This window comes from Pezoporus occidentalis, unplaced genomic scaffold (assembly GCF_034315485.1).
Source record: "Pezoporus occidentalis ecotype Australia unplaced genomic scaffold, CSIRO_AGI_Poc_V1 ctg363, whole genome shotgun sequence".
Taxonomy (NCBI): domain Eukaryota; kingdom Metazoa; phylum Chordata; class Aves; order Psittaciformes; family Psittacidae; genus Pezoporus; species Pezoporus occidentalis.
In genome coordinates this window covers 213,150-230,595 of record NW_026915625.1, presented here as the reverse complement: position 1 = coordinate 230,595, position 17,446 = coordinate 213,150, and the positions used below count along the sequence as shown (strand labels likewise).

At 38.2% G+C, this 17,446-nt stretch overlaps 1 long non-coding RNA gene across 2 annotated transcripts; it reads right to left on the bottom strand.

Annotated features, from left to right (window-relative positions):
- Window positions 1–3,638: 3,638 nt before the first annotated feature.
- LOC134169995 (uncharacterized) lies at window positions 3,639–16,215 on the bottom strand. 2 transcript variants are annotated; one of them, XR_009967087.1, is made up of 4 exons: window positions 16,018–16,215; window positions 15,008–15,108; window positions 12,866–13,066; window positions 3,639–4,435 (listed from the first exon to the last, which is right to left on the bottom strand). It is a non-coding gene; the product is annotated as an uncharacterized LOC134169995 (long non-coding RNA). The 2 variants fall into 2 exon arrangements; XR_009967088.1 differs by lacking the exon at window positions 12,866–13,066.
- Window positions 16,216–17,446: the final 1,231 nt, after the last annotated feature.

Below are 17,446 nucleotides of genomic sequence, written 5' to 3'. Positions count from 1 at the left end.
CAACATGAACACAACATCTGCATAGAAACTAGCATTCTGGATACGTGGCCAAAGAGGAGGTAAAGAGAAAAGACTGATAATGAGCCCTACTCTGAACCAGTCAGCCATGCAGGACCAAATTCTTGGAATTATAAAACATGGTATGTACCCAGAGACTTCTAAGGGATTCTGAAGACTCGAACACTTCAAAGAGTGGCATTCACAGCTTGCAGAGCTGCACTCCAAATACACAACTCCTTCCAGAATTCCCCAAAGGCACAGACCCAGAAAATACCTTTATCATGATTCTAACTTACTTTGCAAATTGCGTTTTACTGAACAACAGCTCCAGACCATGGAGGATCAATGGTGCCATTTTCAACCTCTTAGAAAAAAAAAAACAAAACCTCCAGAAAACAGAATCAAAATGTAAACTGATGATCCATAACCATGATTTTGCCACAGATTATTGTGCATTTGGTACAAATATCATATAGTTGCTTAATAAACTGCAGACCAAAAAACACTCCAAAGATTTCCAGTATTAACATGAGACACCATCTCTTAACTTCAAATTGTAAGAGAGTTTTTAAAACACTCCAGATGTGCGTATGTCTGCAGGGAAGAAAAGAGGAGCAAACATAATCTATGCACTGTTTGTGATCCTGGAATATCACAGTAAGAAAGAACATTAAAAAAAAAGTGCATGGGTTTGGATTATTTCAAAATGTAATTAACTAGCCTTGACTCTCATGGGGGTATATTTTCAAATCTCTTTGAAAAATAAGCCAAAGGCTTTAGTGGATACTGTTAAAAGCAATCAACAGCTAATAAGAAGAACATTTTTGTTCCATTCATAAAGATCATCAAACTCATAAATTTTAATAGAAGAATGAAGTATCCCTTATGTATTGGTTTAGAGGAACTATAATTATTACTTCCTGTAAACTTAACATGATAAACATTATTTTATCATAAAGTGTTATTAGCTTCCTGGAAATGTCACACATACTAGAGAGTATATATAAACTAGAGAGTTTGTAATATATACTCTCTAGTTTAAGGGAAAGTACTATGGAGGCCAAAGAGAAAACAGATACATTAAGAAGTTAATTAACTGTTACATATATACTCTCCTTTAAGGTATTGGAGAGATGCATTTTTATAGGGCACATTAGGAAATGAAAGGGACACTTTGCGGTACTTAGTGATACTAATGTGTGAAGTTTACCTTGGCAAAGAAAAATTGAAATAAATTAGCCAATACAATTATATAATTATTAAACATAGCTGATATAATTATTTATGTGCATGAAATATTAGCAGCTATATTGTCAAGGAAAACAATCCACCAGAAACAATGCTTTTGAGCTAAATCCATCAAATTTACATTGCACTGTATTTGATTCAGGAACAGAGATTTCCTTTGGTGATGATAAAGGCAACATTCAAAACACTTTCTGCACTTTTCTAAAGCAAAATAATTCTTTTCAGAGGCCAGCACTTTCTCAGACCATTACTGGTTCCTTGCACATCTCACTGCAGTTAAAAGCAAAAGGTGAGTACTCAGGATCATTTCTAGTCCAAGGGGGTCCCAGAGGCCCACATAAGGAATGAACAACCTGCTCAAGACTCTAGACAACCTACAAGGTAAACCCTGAGTACAGTCCTAAGCCAGCAACAGCAAACAAGTTTGAGGGGAAGGAGATAGAAAGTCAACTTAGCACATGTACACTGCACACCACCATGTATAGTAAGCACCTTTTACCCAAAATTCATAATGCAACTCAACACAAGTCAGTCTGCTGTTGACACTGTTGTTCCCCCTGCCTTGCACACTCTTTTCATGCAAAAGCAGTAAGTTAGGTGGGGGTTTTCAATCATTCTGAATCACCAACCAAGATAAATCACTCATTATTACTTTTAAAGAGATGTTTGAGACTATGCAGCATGTGCCCTGAAAAACCCTCTATTACCTCTTCAGCTATCTTCAACTTTTCCACTTCAATACGCTGAGGACCAGCAGAGAACAAGGTACTAGTCTAGGGAGGACACAAGAGCAAGCAAGTGTGGTATCAAGATCTCTAATCTGCCTGGATAGATGTACTGACAGGCACAAGTGGCTTTCCAGCAGCAGGGATAGCATGTTTGCTTGTATCCACTGGAGATAACATGCTAGCCAGAAAACCTGAGTGTGTGTGAGTTCTAATGGCCATTATATACAACAGTCCTAATTTCCTAACTAATGGATCTATATTATTTACCCTTTTAAAAAAAATGAAATAATTTGCCTGCCTTGTAGAAGTAGCTAGCTTTAAGGAAAAACCATACGTGTCAGTGGAAAAGAATTCCATCATACATATCACAAACCAACTAGCTGAACCATTGTTTGGCAGACTGTGAAGCAACTTTTAAGCTACTGTAGAAGCTCTTGAACAAGAATAATGAGTGGATGTTTGCATTTTCTTTTTTTCTTTCTCATTACAACATACCGGTCTATTCTTACAACACTTGCATTCCCTTTTGTGGACTGCTCTTTCTGTTAGTGCTCTAACGTAAAAACATTAAAATGAAGACCTGCCAGCATATTATAGAATTCTATGCCTACTGTTATATCATAGAATCATGTGGTATTAAGAAAATATATACCATATAAATGTGGTATTTAGAAAAGGCTTAATGAAAAAAATCTGTTTAGAACTTAATGTTATGCAGTTGTGTCTATAAAACAATTTAAAAAAAAGATGCACATGTAGAATTGATGAAATATGTCAGTTTAGAAATTACTTTACATTCATATGTTGACAATCAATAGCCTGTTCTTAAATCAGCTTTAAAAGTTCTTTCAACCCCTTAGAATGTATAATACAATAACTGTAATGAGAGACACCTAAATTCATTTGGTCCAACTGGCTTTCATACAGATTTCTGACTTTCCCCCAGGGAACACCAGGAACAGCTGCTTCAGCAATGAAAGCTCTTCCAAAAGTCAGAAGCCTCCTCTTGTGTCTGCTGTAGCCTAACTCGAACCGTTGCTGCCAGCTGTAGTTCCTGGGGGGAGAAGACAATCACTGAAAGAAGCAGGTGCTGGTGAGAGAATGAGATGTTGAATCCTCCTAGAAAATATGTTGAAGAAATTGTGCCCAGAGAGATGGAAGCAGCATCTAGATTTGCCTTTCACTGTGTGAGAACCTTCATCTAAATGTCTGCAGGGCTTGGTCCTATGTTTTGTCTGAAAAGAACTTCTGAAGCATCTCTCATGACTGTAGGCATTTAAGTAATCGTTGTCAGACAAAATAAGCAGAACCTCTTTAATATGCAAAGATGATCAGCAGAGCCAAAAACAAGACAAAGAGCACTGTGACACTGCTTTGGGAGGGAGTGGGCAACAGCATGAGAACATCACACACACTCAAGGAAAATCAGAGAAGAAAGAAGTGATAACCTTGACCTCAAGGACTAAGAACCACCGAGGATTTTATCATCAAACTATACAGCATCAGCTCTGCAGTATCATATGCTCAGTGCTAATTAAGTGCTACAAACCAACAATTCTGTATGATTAATAAAGTGCAAGAATTAATCACTATCAATAAGGCTGGTGTTGATTAATTATTTTAGTAAGATTAATCTTCTAAATATGCAGTACAGCTGTCTGTAACTCCCTATGCTCTATCTATACATACTCACCTGCAACAGCATTATAATAAAGGTGCATTAGATGAGATTACAGAATACATTGGCTAGTCTTCAGAAAATCATTTAAATGCACATCAAGTTGTAAATAACATGACCAATCCCACTAAATACAATAGAATTACTTATCTGAATAGGTGCAGCATTAGGAAGTTTTGCTTATCATGTGAAGTTTTGATGTCAGATCTTACATTATAACTTTTTAATGTTTTGAATAATCAGGAAAAAAAAAAATCACTAGTACCATGGAATAGTAACAGTGACATCACAAAATTCCACCACGAGCCTAAAAACAAATGAACCCTACCCAGTAGAGTACAACCTATTACTTTTATCATCCTGAGTATCTCATGCTACTATGGTCTGTGATGCTATACTTTGATGTCTCAGAAGTCTCATAACTGTAGATGATTTATTCAAAATATCAAGGTAAGAATTAAGAAACTCATTCCAAAAATTTATAAGCAAGCTTTCTGCCCAATCTCTTGAGAATACTTTTTCAGCAGTGTCTTGTTCTAAGCAGGACCAGCATCATGAACTGATCTGAAGACCGAGTGGGCACTGAAGAAGCAAGAGCACAAGTTACAGGAGCAACAGACAGAAAACCACCAATCCCTATCCAGTCCAGCCTGCAGGTCACAGTCCTCATTAGAACTGGGAAGGAAAGTAAGGAGAGTGGCCAGTTACTCCTGGCTGCATGTATTTCTTTGCTCAGTTGCCAGGCTTGCCACGCAAGTTCAACGCACACAGTCAAAAATAGCTGTGGACAGAGCAGAGGCACGAACTGAGAGAGCCACTAACTACACCCTTAAATATTTCTCAGTCTGCAGTAGACGAAAAATATCAAAATGGTAACTGTGATTTTGAGAGAAAGCTGAAACAGTAGCTGTGCTCTAAGAATTTAAAGATTAAAGATGTTATTTTGATTTCTACTTCTTGCTGCTTTGATTTTTTTTGGAAATTCTCCCAGAACATTTCGGGTTGGTCTCTTTACATTTCCTCAATTGGTCTGTGGAGATTTCTAAAATCCAAGCTACAAATTAAGGCATGTATTTTATGATCACATCTAACACTGGGCACTATTAATAAAGGAAAACTTGATGCGCTTGTATTAGTCAGAATCACATAATCCAAAGAGCCAGTCTGGGTTGACTGAAAAACTGTTCTCTGTAGACAGTACACAGACTAAAACACTGAACACTTCTTACAACCTTTCATAGTATTAGGCAAAGTTCTGTCTTCAGAAGACTAAGCGGCAAACCGCTCAGTCCTTCATATTCCCTCATGCTGTAGTTAAACAGAGAGCACTAAACTGGTAAGAAATCACATGAAGTTATCTAGCTTATTGTTGACTAGCCATGAGAAACTAGGTAAGTGATTTGATTTTAAAATTAGTTCTTCCTTTCACCAAAATGCTGAAGCTTAACAGTTTTCTGTTTTCTGTTCCTGGGGGAAACTGGGATAAAAGGTACTCTCAGGCTTAGGAGCAAGTTTCTTTACATGTCCCTCTTACAGGATTTTTTTCATGTCATCTTGACCATTTAATTAATTCCTCATCTGTCTGATTCTATCTGTTATCTCTTCTCTTACTTGTAGATTACAAGCTTTGTAACACAGGGCCAATCACTTCTACTGTATGCTCCCCTCCATGGCACAACAAATGCAGGGCCCAGGAATAAGAGTTTCCAAACACTGCAATAAAACCATTGACAGTCACCAGTTAAGCTGCTTCTCATTGATGAGCATACTATAACAATTTATCTTCTAATGAATAAGAGAACACAGTCAAACCAAAGATTACATTCCACCTTCAGTGTAGTGCTCTGGGCCTTGATTAAAATCTGTCAGGTTCTAGCATTTTAATGAAGCAGTGCAACTATATACAGGTTTTCATAGCTTTGCTCATGCTGAAAATCCATTTACAGACTGAGTAGCCATATGTAATCATATGGTTCCCCATTAAGAAAAGCATCTTTGAGAAGCTTGCTTAGCCAGAATTACAGAAGAGTACCAAATATCCCACAGCTGGAGGAGCAGGCATGAATGAGAAAGCACTTTTCTTTCTCTCTCTGGTAATTAAAAAGTTAGAGCCAGCTCAGCCTCTACAATATGCATTTCAACACTGCACAGCACGATGAGCCCTGGAGTCCCCAGTTATAAAGTATCTATGCTACATCACAACAGGAATAAAGATGTATTGAATATATTCAATAGACATTAATTTGTCAAATAGCTTTGGGTGATTTTTTCTGTTTCCTAAAGAAAGAGGAGGGCTTGAAAGGCTGTAAACACGAGTTTATCATACTCTGCAGCCTTCTGAATTGTGTAACAACTTCTATTTTTATCCCTACCTGATTTATGGCATCATAGAAAGCTAAGCTGCTAACTTAAGTATATGTCAGCAGCATCAGAGGCTCCTTTTCCAGATTTTAACTCCATTCTCACTATGCCCCTCAGTGTCGATACAACAAATGTTTTCAGAAAGCAAACTGTTCTACAGATCAAATAAAGATCACAGCACTCAAGTCTGCAGTCAAGAGAAAGACATTTGCTTCCACGTTCTGAGGGTGTGCCTTCACAATGAAAAGAAACAAAAGTACAGAAGCAGCACCTCTAACACTTTTCTCACCCAAAATTCTATGGTAGGAAGGAAAATATGGCTTATGCCAGCATATCTAACATCTGAACTTTAAACTCAAATCAGTGTTAAGGCACCTCTAGCCTGATCATCTGTATTTTTGTCAGATAATAAAAACAGATGGTGATATTTGATACACAATAATCAGCTAACTTAGAGAAGAGTAGGGTATACATTTTTATAACAAAGTATCTGAAACTGATAGATAAAACTTCCAATGGAAACAGTATACTGGCAATAACACCCATATACGAGGAAAATAAAAATAATTCAAAAAAAGAGCAAGTTAAGGCACATTATAGAAACCACAGTACTTCCAACCTTTATGCTATTGGAATTACATTTGCAAAACAGAATTGCAAAAATGTGACTTTCCCATAGCTAATAAAATGCCAGCAAACTGCTCTTGAATGTCCTGTTCTTAACCTAGAGAATCATTTTGCAGTAATAAATGTATTAGCAAAAAAAAAAAAAAAATTGGAACTAAAGCTCTTCAGGAATTTTTTTATCAAGTGCTCCTTCTTCAAACTATTAATTTTTATTACCTTTAATACTGAGTATTTGGCAGAGAAGCCTTCATTGATTTCCCCCCCAAAAAAAAATAAATTCCTGAACTATCTAATTTCTCCAACACTTTTCACAGAAAAAAAAACTTTTTCACAGTAAAACCCATTTTTTCATTACTTTTTGATTTCAGAAGATTAGAACTTTAAAAAGCTTTATGCTAACAATAGCAATCTTTGATTGCTGATTTCTCTTTACTAACTTTAGAACTCAATTATATTACAGAGATTATTTGCACCCTTCCTTCTGAATGTATTCTTACTTAGGAAAAGAATTACAGCTATCATAATGGTATCTCAGCTGTGCTGAAAATGAGGAAAGAACCTAACAGAACAGGATATAACAAAACTTGCTTTGTTTTGTCTGATGTGTTGTGTATGAGAAAATACACATCAATGACAATGGGTCAACAGTGAGTTCAGCAATAAATCGAGTTAGCTTCAGCTCAGCACATCTTAGAAGACGAAACCTTTCTTTGTGCAGTCTTTAATTGAGCTTTCTCAAATACATAGTATAGTCTGTGCAATTCATACCATATGTGCTATTCATATTATATTCAAAAATAGTCCAGATTGCCCTTAGCACAGGATATTTAGGATTGTGGGATAACCTTGCTTTGGTGTCAATGCAAATTCACTGGATTGTGGTATTCCAGAGCTGAAAACTTTTTGTTGTGCCACTACCACTCTATTTTGTTCATCACTCAGATTGTACACAAATTTCACCTGAGATTAGCAGTATTGCACTATAGGCAAACCACCAAAAGGCAACATGAATGCAACTACATAACACAAGCAACAACTGATGGGCCCCATCTGGTCTTTTGTCAGGCTTACCTTTCTAAGATAAATGGATCACTCATATCATAGAGTAACTGTCACCAGCACAGAGTAACAGTCATTCAGGCTGGAAGGAATTCACAGTTGTTGTGTAGGCCAAACTCCTGCACAATGCAGGATGAATGGAGAAATAATTGTATCAGTCAAATATACATTTGTCTTAAAATATACACAAATATAGTAAATATATACAAATACAGTAAATTTCCCTGCTAGCTTTCATCCCTGTAGATTCTATAAAACTTGGCATCTTCACTATTAAAGACAATAAGCAAAACTAACAGCATCAGTAGAAAGGTCTTCCAAACAAAATGCTAGTCTGCTTGGTAGTCTAGCATGACACCTGTTTCTTTGAGCTTATGTACTGATTTCTCAGCAGGAAGACAAGAACTGAAAGTATGTTTATTTGAACAGCTGAAGAACAGTGCAAAGAGTTTACGGTGGGAAGCCTGTGACCTACAAGAATCTTATCTGCTATCAGCTGTTTTTAAAACCTGCATAAATTTGAAACTCTGTCACATATAACAAAGAATTAGGAATTTCTCATATAAGCAAAAGATCCAAGGTTTCAAACAGAAATTAAAGAAAATAAATATAGTATTTTTTTCCTTTTGTCTCTACATGACTTAGAGGTAATAATCCCTTCCAAAATAATGTTTTCTTGGTCTTCTTCACATCTTTCAGCTGGGGACCAAGCTCAGAACAAATAATAAGCTAGAACGAGGTAAATGGAGTGCAGTATACAATTCATGGTGGACAGGCAGTGCCTAACATCACATTTTGAATTCTTGGTCACAAGGAAGTAGTGCCGAAGAAAATGTGCATGTTCAGCCTGCATTTGAAAGAAAAAACACCACTAGATATAGAAATTTAAAAAAAAAGAATTTGAAAAATTCTTCAGTGGAGAATCAATTGCAAATGTAAGAAAAAGCACTTCTGACTTGAAAACAAGCGGAGGAAAGAAGAGTCCTTAATTTACTGATGAAAACAGTATCATAGAACTTCAGATATGACTTCACACCACATTTCGGTTCAAAAACATTTGTCAGATTTTAAATACAGACCACCATGATGGTCATAAGCAAGCTCTATATAGATTCATTCAAGTGTGGGAAAAAGCATGGGAAAATACAAATGGGAGGAGTAATGAAACTTGTGCTGACCTTTGTTCCAAGTTCCCAAGAATAAATACGAAGCAAACCGTAGCTCACATTGTGGCAAGTTTTATGATGCCCTACATTTGATGTGTTAACTAGGCTGTACTCAGTAACAACCACAGAAATGAGTGAGGATATAACCCCCCTTTAGTTGCTTGGTAATTCTAAGACAAAACCCACTTAAGTGTAAGCTATTTTTTTCACCAGTGCAATGCCCAAGACGTTTTTTTCTTTTCCTCCTCTTTTTCCCTTTTATGGTTGGGATTTTCAACAGAACATCAAACTAAACTAAACAAAGCTGAAAGGAAAAAAGCTGTGGTCTTTTTCAGGAACAAAAAATAGGTCTCCAAAATGCTGTTCCTCACCAGGGGATACATACAGTCTTAGGACTATATGCTTTTATACATGTTAACAATGTTTAAAAATTATTTTTCCTGACTTCACATTCATTAAAGTAGTGTTTCTCAAAGTATACATGCCGTTACCTTGAAAACCATTTATTTCTTAAAAATACTGCAATTTTTGTATTCTACTACTTTAAAAAAACTCATGTAATAAATATTCTCAGACACTGGAAACATAAAGGCATAAAATGAAAAAGCCACTGCCACAGCCCTGCAAAGACGCTCAGCTGTGACAGAGATCTTCCAGGAGCATTGCTGAAAATACTTGAACTGCTGCCAGAAATGCAAGATATGAAATCAGTTTATTCCTAAATGGTGAGATTTTCTAGAAAGGTTCAACCCTCATGAAGCTCACAGGCAGTTAATATAGATAATACAACACAACAGAAACACAGAACGTGGCTGATGTAGATATGAGTGAAAAAGTTTTTCTAAGAATTAAGGGCACATAAACAAATACTTCAAAGAGAAATGACTAAGTTTTTCCCAGAATTAGAAAGAACAAGGAGGTTTAGACTTCCCTGCAGACAGATACAGGATTTCTGCATTATCTTTCTTGCATAATAATTCACTACTGATCGAAATAAAACCTTTGCAATCATTTATCATTTGAGACAGCTCTTCTCTAAACCTGGAGAATAAACTTTTCCAAATCTTTTCTTCACCAAACATGAAAGACACCATCTCCTCAGTCACATCATCTTATTCCATTGTGAAAAGTAGATGTTAAGCCATTTTCATAACACTATGCTTTGTCCCAAGCATTTCCAAGAATGCACTCCTTCTTCTGGATTCTGCATGCTTAGAAGCGAATGAATGAGACAAGGATGTACTGAATCCCCTAACCTATCAGATTCTTAAGACACTACCTAAGAAATAAAATGGACCTAGAAGTCTATCATTACTTTTTCCAAAACCTGTTCACGGTGAGGATTCTGAAATAGGGGCAATAATATTTGCCGCTTTACCACAAAACAAGAAGAGAAACTTTATACAGATACCAGCATAAACAGGGGTAGTGTCACAGGCAGACAAAGTGTCATCATTTCATTTACTTCAGCTCGGTTAACTGGTAACTTTGATTCACCTTGTGATGGCTCCCTAAAGATAGGAAGTTTCTCACAGAGATTTCCTCCCAACTCCCATTATATGAATGTCACTGCTTAACAGTATGACCATGCCCAAGAATGCTTTTTACATGGTAATTTTTACTACATTTGCCATCGAAATAAGAAATAAAAACCAGTATGGAACAACTTCTTACTTACTGCCCATTGTTTTGACCTAGGCTTTTCAGTAATTTTACAGTCTATTATTTAAAAATAGTACAATCCAACAACAAGTCCAGGATGAGGACTTCTTTTATCCTCGAAAAAAAAAGAAAAAACCCAACCAAAACACCATCTCCTAGTGAAAGCCGAACATCAGCTCTTAGGAACTAAAAAGAACTCCAACCCCCTCTTGTGACAAAGGATCAGAAAACAAGTACAGTTTCACAATGTGATAGATGCAGTTTGGAGCAGCTTCTATTCAAATAAAATACCTGTACAAAGATCAGGAGACTGAAACGAAGTAACTTATTTTGAATTATTTTTGGCTAATTTTTTCCCAACTTCGTAACAGATGTCACATGAAGAAAAGCAACACAGCACAGTGACACTATTCTGTTTTGGCTTGCACTTTGGGTAACAGTTATCATGACTTCTTTTAGTCACGATTGTCTTAGAAAGGCAGCTGTCAGATAAAATTGCACAAGATAAGAACAAGAAGTGTTTATGAGTTGGTATGAATTCCTTCAGCCTTGGTCACTTAAAGATTGTTGGTATGCCTTACTGTACACCTCAAGCAGAGGATACGAAAAGCAGTTCCACCTGCTTTATGACATAGAGGAATTCTTCCATGCCGTGCAAATACTCAGGTATAATCAAAATCACTCATGGATATAAAAAGCAGTTTTGGTATAACTTCTTGTTCTGGTGGCACATAATAAACATAGCTTTCATGTCCACCATAATATTAGCAACTTCTCTTTAATCAGAGCACTTCTAGCATAAACTTCCTAAACATGATTTGCAGAAGAGACTAAAAATGGAAGAACATATGCGGCAAAATGCCTATTAAAATTTGACCTGGCCTGATATATCCCTGTATCTGCATCTATCTAGATACATATGTGAAACTACTCACAGACTTTGTATCTCAGGAATTACATTTCAACAGTGAACCCTTGGATCAGATGGAAAGCTTTACTGTGGTCTCTGAGCTTCAGTTGCTGTGAATACATCATTTCTTCTCTTGGTGTCCCCTGCTAGACATACAGGCAAACTAGGAACTCAGTGGGTCTGAGTTATGACACACTCCTACCTATGTCCTCATCTGTCACACTGTCACAAGTCTTCACAAGACTTTCATATCTGCTTACTATTTCCATTCGCACAGCACTCCAGTGTGGACACTTGGCACTGGATGCTGGAGCTATACTTCTGCATGGCTAAAACTCAAGTTCTAGTTTCACATTTAAAGTAATCTAGTGGTCTCAACAGAGGAAGCAAACCATTTAAGGGCCTTTCTGGAAGCATACTAACTCAGCATCGTCACTGAAAGTGTGAAAACAAAGATATAATGAATAGAGATGGGACAAATTGCAGTAAGTTCACTGATTCACTGCTGCATTCACTGGCACTGTCACTAGAAAAAAAGACCCCCACTTCTCCCTTTCCTGAAGTCATGAACAAGTAGTGAGCTCAAGTCTATTACTACAGTGCTCTACTCCTACAGATATCTGTACGTGTTATTAATGGTGTGGCCTAGCAGTTCCAGGCGGTAACAGTACATAGTAGCAGAGCTTCAACTGGCCCTTAGAGAAAGGAGCTGGAACTCAGTGTGCCTGACCTGATTTGTTCTGTGTTGAGCAAAAGCCAGAGAGGATGGGAACTAGTACGAGGTATTGGGAAGACTTTCCTGAAGCAGTAAACAATGTACCGGAAGCAGAAGACAAGCTGCTAATAGATCCAAATTTAGCACTAATGACCTTGGTTCCAGAATTACTAGCTATCAGTGCTGAAAACACAAAGCTCACATTAAGCTGTTTTCACATTCCAAAACTACAGAGAACTGCGAAACCCACATTTACCAACTCTGAGATGTCATGCCTCACAGCATTTTATGAGCTTGCTAATATATTGTACATCATTATAATTTGATATACAACATACTATATGTTGAGATGAGGGAATCTAGAGAAAATTTAAGGCAACTCACATCCTGTTTGTTAATTGGCAGTGTGAAACTGTATCTGTTCAGATACATATTGTGTTCAATTCATTATCACATAATTCCACTGCAGCTTCACTCTTTGCTGCATAAGTAATTATTCTTTCAACATTATGCATCCCCACCTCAGGATACGATACCAGCTGTAATATATTTTAAATGGATACCTGTACATATGCTGTAGTAGAATTAAACCAATCAACCATAGACAACCAGCCTTCCCTGATACTGAAACATACATAGCATATAGAATAGCATTGTTGGGTTATAGTACTATATTCTACCTTAGCAGAGCATCATCAGCTTTTAACTAACCAGACACTCTTCCTGTATTTGTACTTTGTTGACCATGAGGAAGCTCAGAGCTTCCTGTGTGATGGTGATAACATATGTCTGACTTTGTTGTTGGCAGCTGGAATGAAGGGGAAGACAATGCCCTCTGACCTGTGAAACGCAGTGTAAAGCTTATCAGATCCTCTCCAGATATCACTGAAGGAAATGGGCTGGAAGAGCTGGCTCCACATAGGAAATATATATAAAAACCTGTCAGTACTAATCTTTTCGTAATGTCATTAAAAACATACTTTTGCAAATCAGAGTCCCTGCCAGGCAATGTCATTTGTACATACTGAACTGCAGTAAGTAGAGAGGAAGAATTATATACCACACAGTAAATTTAGGTTCATATCACTTGAAGTGACTCAGTAGGTACCAAGATTACTTCACTTTCTGGTGCCAAAATAAATTTTTCTTAGTGATTATTTCTCTGTTCCACTTCTGAAATAGACATTTAAAGGCCATGTATTGTATAAAACATTATATAAAACTTTTCCCACTAAACAGTTCATTTGGGGGTTTTGTTTACCTGCAAGGCTGTCTAGACAAACAGTGGTAAAGGAAGACCATGGACTGACGACCCACAAAAACACCATACCTCATGAAAAACATATTTGCAGGTTATGTTAGGATAATATCCTTACTGCCCTCCCAGATATTGTAGACAGCATTAGTGTATTACGCTTCTAAGAAGAGTCATGCTGGTTTAGATTGGTAAAATTTAAATTTACCTTGCACTAGTTACTAGTAGTTACAGAATCAGTTAAACAGCACCAATACAATTAAATAAATGTACAGATATTTTTAAAAAAGGAAAAAAAAGGCACTGACTTTTTCATATGATTGATAGAAAAATAACACAAAACAATGACAACAAACACAGTTGAAAAGACTATGAGCAGAGATTCAGGAAGCCAAATTCTTCTTTCTGATGGGCTCTTTGTGGATATGACAACACCAGTTCAAAAGGTTATTTTTCAGTATCTCCACTGACATAACAGGGAACATTTCCAGTCATTTCAACTGGAGACGGATCCAAGGGGAAAAAAAAAATTAAAAAAAAAAAAATCTATCATACTCACATTAGGTAGCTGAAAGAAAAAACCCCGTATCTGCAATTGTTGGGTGAGGCATCATCAACTGCAGTGCTTCAAAATCTTTTGACTGAAACAATTTTAATGTGCTGGGGGTTTTGTTACCCCTATACCAGCATTAATATGTGCTAATAGATAATACAGTTTTGTGTCTCATATTCAGAGCCTTAGTCCTCTTAAATGACAGTATATGAACAATGTTTAAATAATTCATAAGTCAGAAAAATCACGCTGAAGATCATGTTGATTGTGTCAATACAAGAATGTTAGCAAGAGTAAATATTATCCCCATACTATTTAAAAATATCTTATTTTCAAGTAACATCCAGACAAGATTATTGACAAGACTGAACACGCAGTGTTCCACTGTAGATCTGCCCCAATTTATCACTGCTGTGCTCCATTCCAGGTATCTGTCAGAACCTAAGCTTCATACCTGTGGTAGCAGGACTTTCTGATTTGGGGTCTTTGATATTTTTTCTTATATTTATAGCTTCTGAAATCACAGCTAGCAGATGTTTGCCAGAAATTGGCACGAGTGTAGCTTTACTCATAAAGAACTATTCAATTCTGGAAGCTCACAGAAGTCAGTGTTACAGAATACCAGGTTGGAAAGGACTTCAAGGATCATCTCATTCAAGTTTTGTTCTGTTGAACAAATTCAAACCCCAAACTTATGAGCATTGCTTAATAATTATTAGTAAAGCAGAAAGCAGACAGATCAGGACTCCACTGTGTCACTATCAATATATACTGAGCCCTGAACTCTCCCTCCTAAAGAGGGAGGATCAGTCTAAACAGACAAGGCATGGAAAACAAGGAAACATTCCTACCATTCGAAATAACCTAACCCTGGACTATCTATTCTATCTGTTCTCACCTCTGGACTGATCTGGATCAGGGTCCTGCGGCTAGATGAGCTTCTTCACCAACACTTTGCCTTCACCATATGGTATGGCAGGCATCATTTCAACCAGGCACGGTGCCAGGCCTCTGACTCCCACTGCCTTCCCCCACATAACCTCACCTCAGCTCCCCGGCACCGCCGAGGGCTCCTCTTCTGACTCTTCCCGGCTTTCCGGGAGCTCTGCCCCATTTCTGCCGCTCCCTAGCACGGCTTAGCGACCTCTGAAATAAAATGCCACTTCAGAGAAACCCAGCACAAGCCAGAAAGACTTATGTCCTTAAAAAACATAAATTGGAGTTAGACATCCACTACCATATTATATCTGTTTACGCTCCAGTAAAAAACTACACAAATGACTTTTATGTTCTGAAAAGATTCGTAACTCAATTCTTTGGAAAACTCATAGAAATATTTAACTTGAAATGATGATCTCACTCGCACAAGACTATGGAGAGTGCAACAGTTCCCCCTAGCGCCTGCGACACAGCACAGAAACCCGCCTCTGGTAAATGTCTTCACAACTGCTTTGCTTTACAAAAAGCAGGTAATAAAACACGTGGCGTTACGAGGCCAACGCTGGGACACACTGTGGGCAGCCCTCAGGAACCCACGCTCGGCCCGGCGACCGCGGCAGAGTCTACCTGAGGGAGCAGGGGTACGGCGAGCCCGGCCTGCGGGTCGGCAGGCCCTCTGATAATGGCGGCCGCGCCGTTGCCATAGGGACCGGCCACTCGCGCGCTGCCCGCAGCCATGCGACCGGAGGGTGAGAGCGCCGAGCTGAGGCTGTGGCGGCAGGACCGGGCGATGAGCAGCGTCCTGCCGGAGCTGGATACCATCTTGCGGCTGGAGGCGAGCAGGGGCGGGCCATCGCTGACGGTGCGGGACGACGCTGCGGGGCAGCTTGGCCAGCAGGGCCTTTCCTCAGCTGGCGGAACTGGCGAGGCCAGGCCGCCCTTACACAGCATAGCAGTGCCGCTTCGCGGTTTCGGTGGCAGGCGCGCCTACGGGCACCTCGGCACCTCTGTGGGCGGCAGTTCTTCCATAACTGCACGGTCCTGCTTTAGTGTGAGGCGCAGCCGTGATTTCTGTAAACGAAAATCGAGGCCGAAGGCTGGGCAACATATACTTACACCAGTTTCTTCTCCATAACGTACTGGAGCTGTTGGCTGGGTGTAGTAGCCGGGTGGAAGCAAATTTATTTATGTATTAGAGCAGGTGTGTTTATATCGGAGCAAAGATAAACATCTTGTTAACAACAGTCACATAAGATCCATTTCAGACTCCAGAACAAACCTCTGCAGCTTCCACAAATGCCTGATGCACTGCAAAAGAAGTCACAAACTGCTGCTCCGGACATAACATGAAGTCTCATGCAGAAGTCTATGCTATCCCATTCTCACATCACTTGTGCTTGTATTACTTCTCTTGAGATGCCATAGGCTGAATCAAACCCCATCAAATTAACAGAAAATTACTAATTTTGCTAGGCTAGGTTGGTTTTTTTTGGCAGAACAAACCCAAACATCTTGTACATTGTCAAAACCTACCTTGTATTTTTCTATCTTAACTAGATTTTGGAACTTTTTACTTTCCAAAATTTTGTATAGGCAAAATAACTTCAGTAGAAACCATCATCTTAACTCATAACTAGTTTCTGGCTATGGAATATTCTGGCATGGTATCAGAACTGTACCCAAGCTGAGTTTCAGAGAACAGATTAATTTGCCAAAGCTGGCTGTTAGCAGAGGAATTTTCTACCTTGTATCATTTTCTCCTTGTGAAGATAAGGAAACCTCAAGGAACACCCTTCAGTGTTTTACTGAAGTGACAGCATTTGCTGATGAGATTAGCCTCCTGAACTGTGAATGAGAAGCAAAATACATTTAATTTACAAGCATCATGAATTCTACTAAGGAAATAATTTTATTATTTCACTTTTCAAAAGACGGTGGAAGGCTTAATTCTTTGGCTGTTGAAAAAGCACTTTTAGTTTGGGTTGGTTTGGGGTTTCTTTTGAACAGGCATCACTAGACCTCTTTGTGATTTTTTTTTTTTTTTTGCTGTTTCTTCTTATATGCTTCTGGAGAAATTACATAAATTGGTACTAATTTCCTGCAGCTACAGCTGTGGTAATAATGTGCACATAACATGTATGAAAACTTGGGCTCACCACCAAGATTAACTGGAGAATGACTTTGCAGTGATGTGTCCACTTTGTAGAGAAAACTTTGCACATATAAGGCTCATTCTAGAAGAATTTAGAAACTCTGTAAGCAACTTGCAACTGCAGCAGAGAAAACAAGACTGTATAGGCACCTTGGAACCCCAAGTAATAACTACAGAGTATTTCCAATTGTAGGAAGATGCTACCAGAATTTTTAAACCAAGATTTTGACAGTGCTATGTCTGTAAGTATATCTTGCAGCTTGTTGGTCGTTTCTCTGCTTTTATTGTAAGCAACTGATTTCACCTGCAGAATAGACACTATGTGCTTTGTAAACAAATATCCATGGTTAATAAGCAAAGGCTTTTATTTTTTAACTTGGCTTTTAGTGCAGT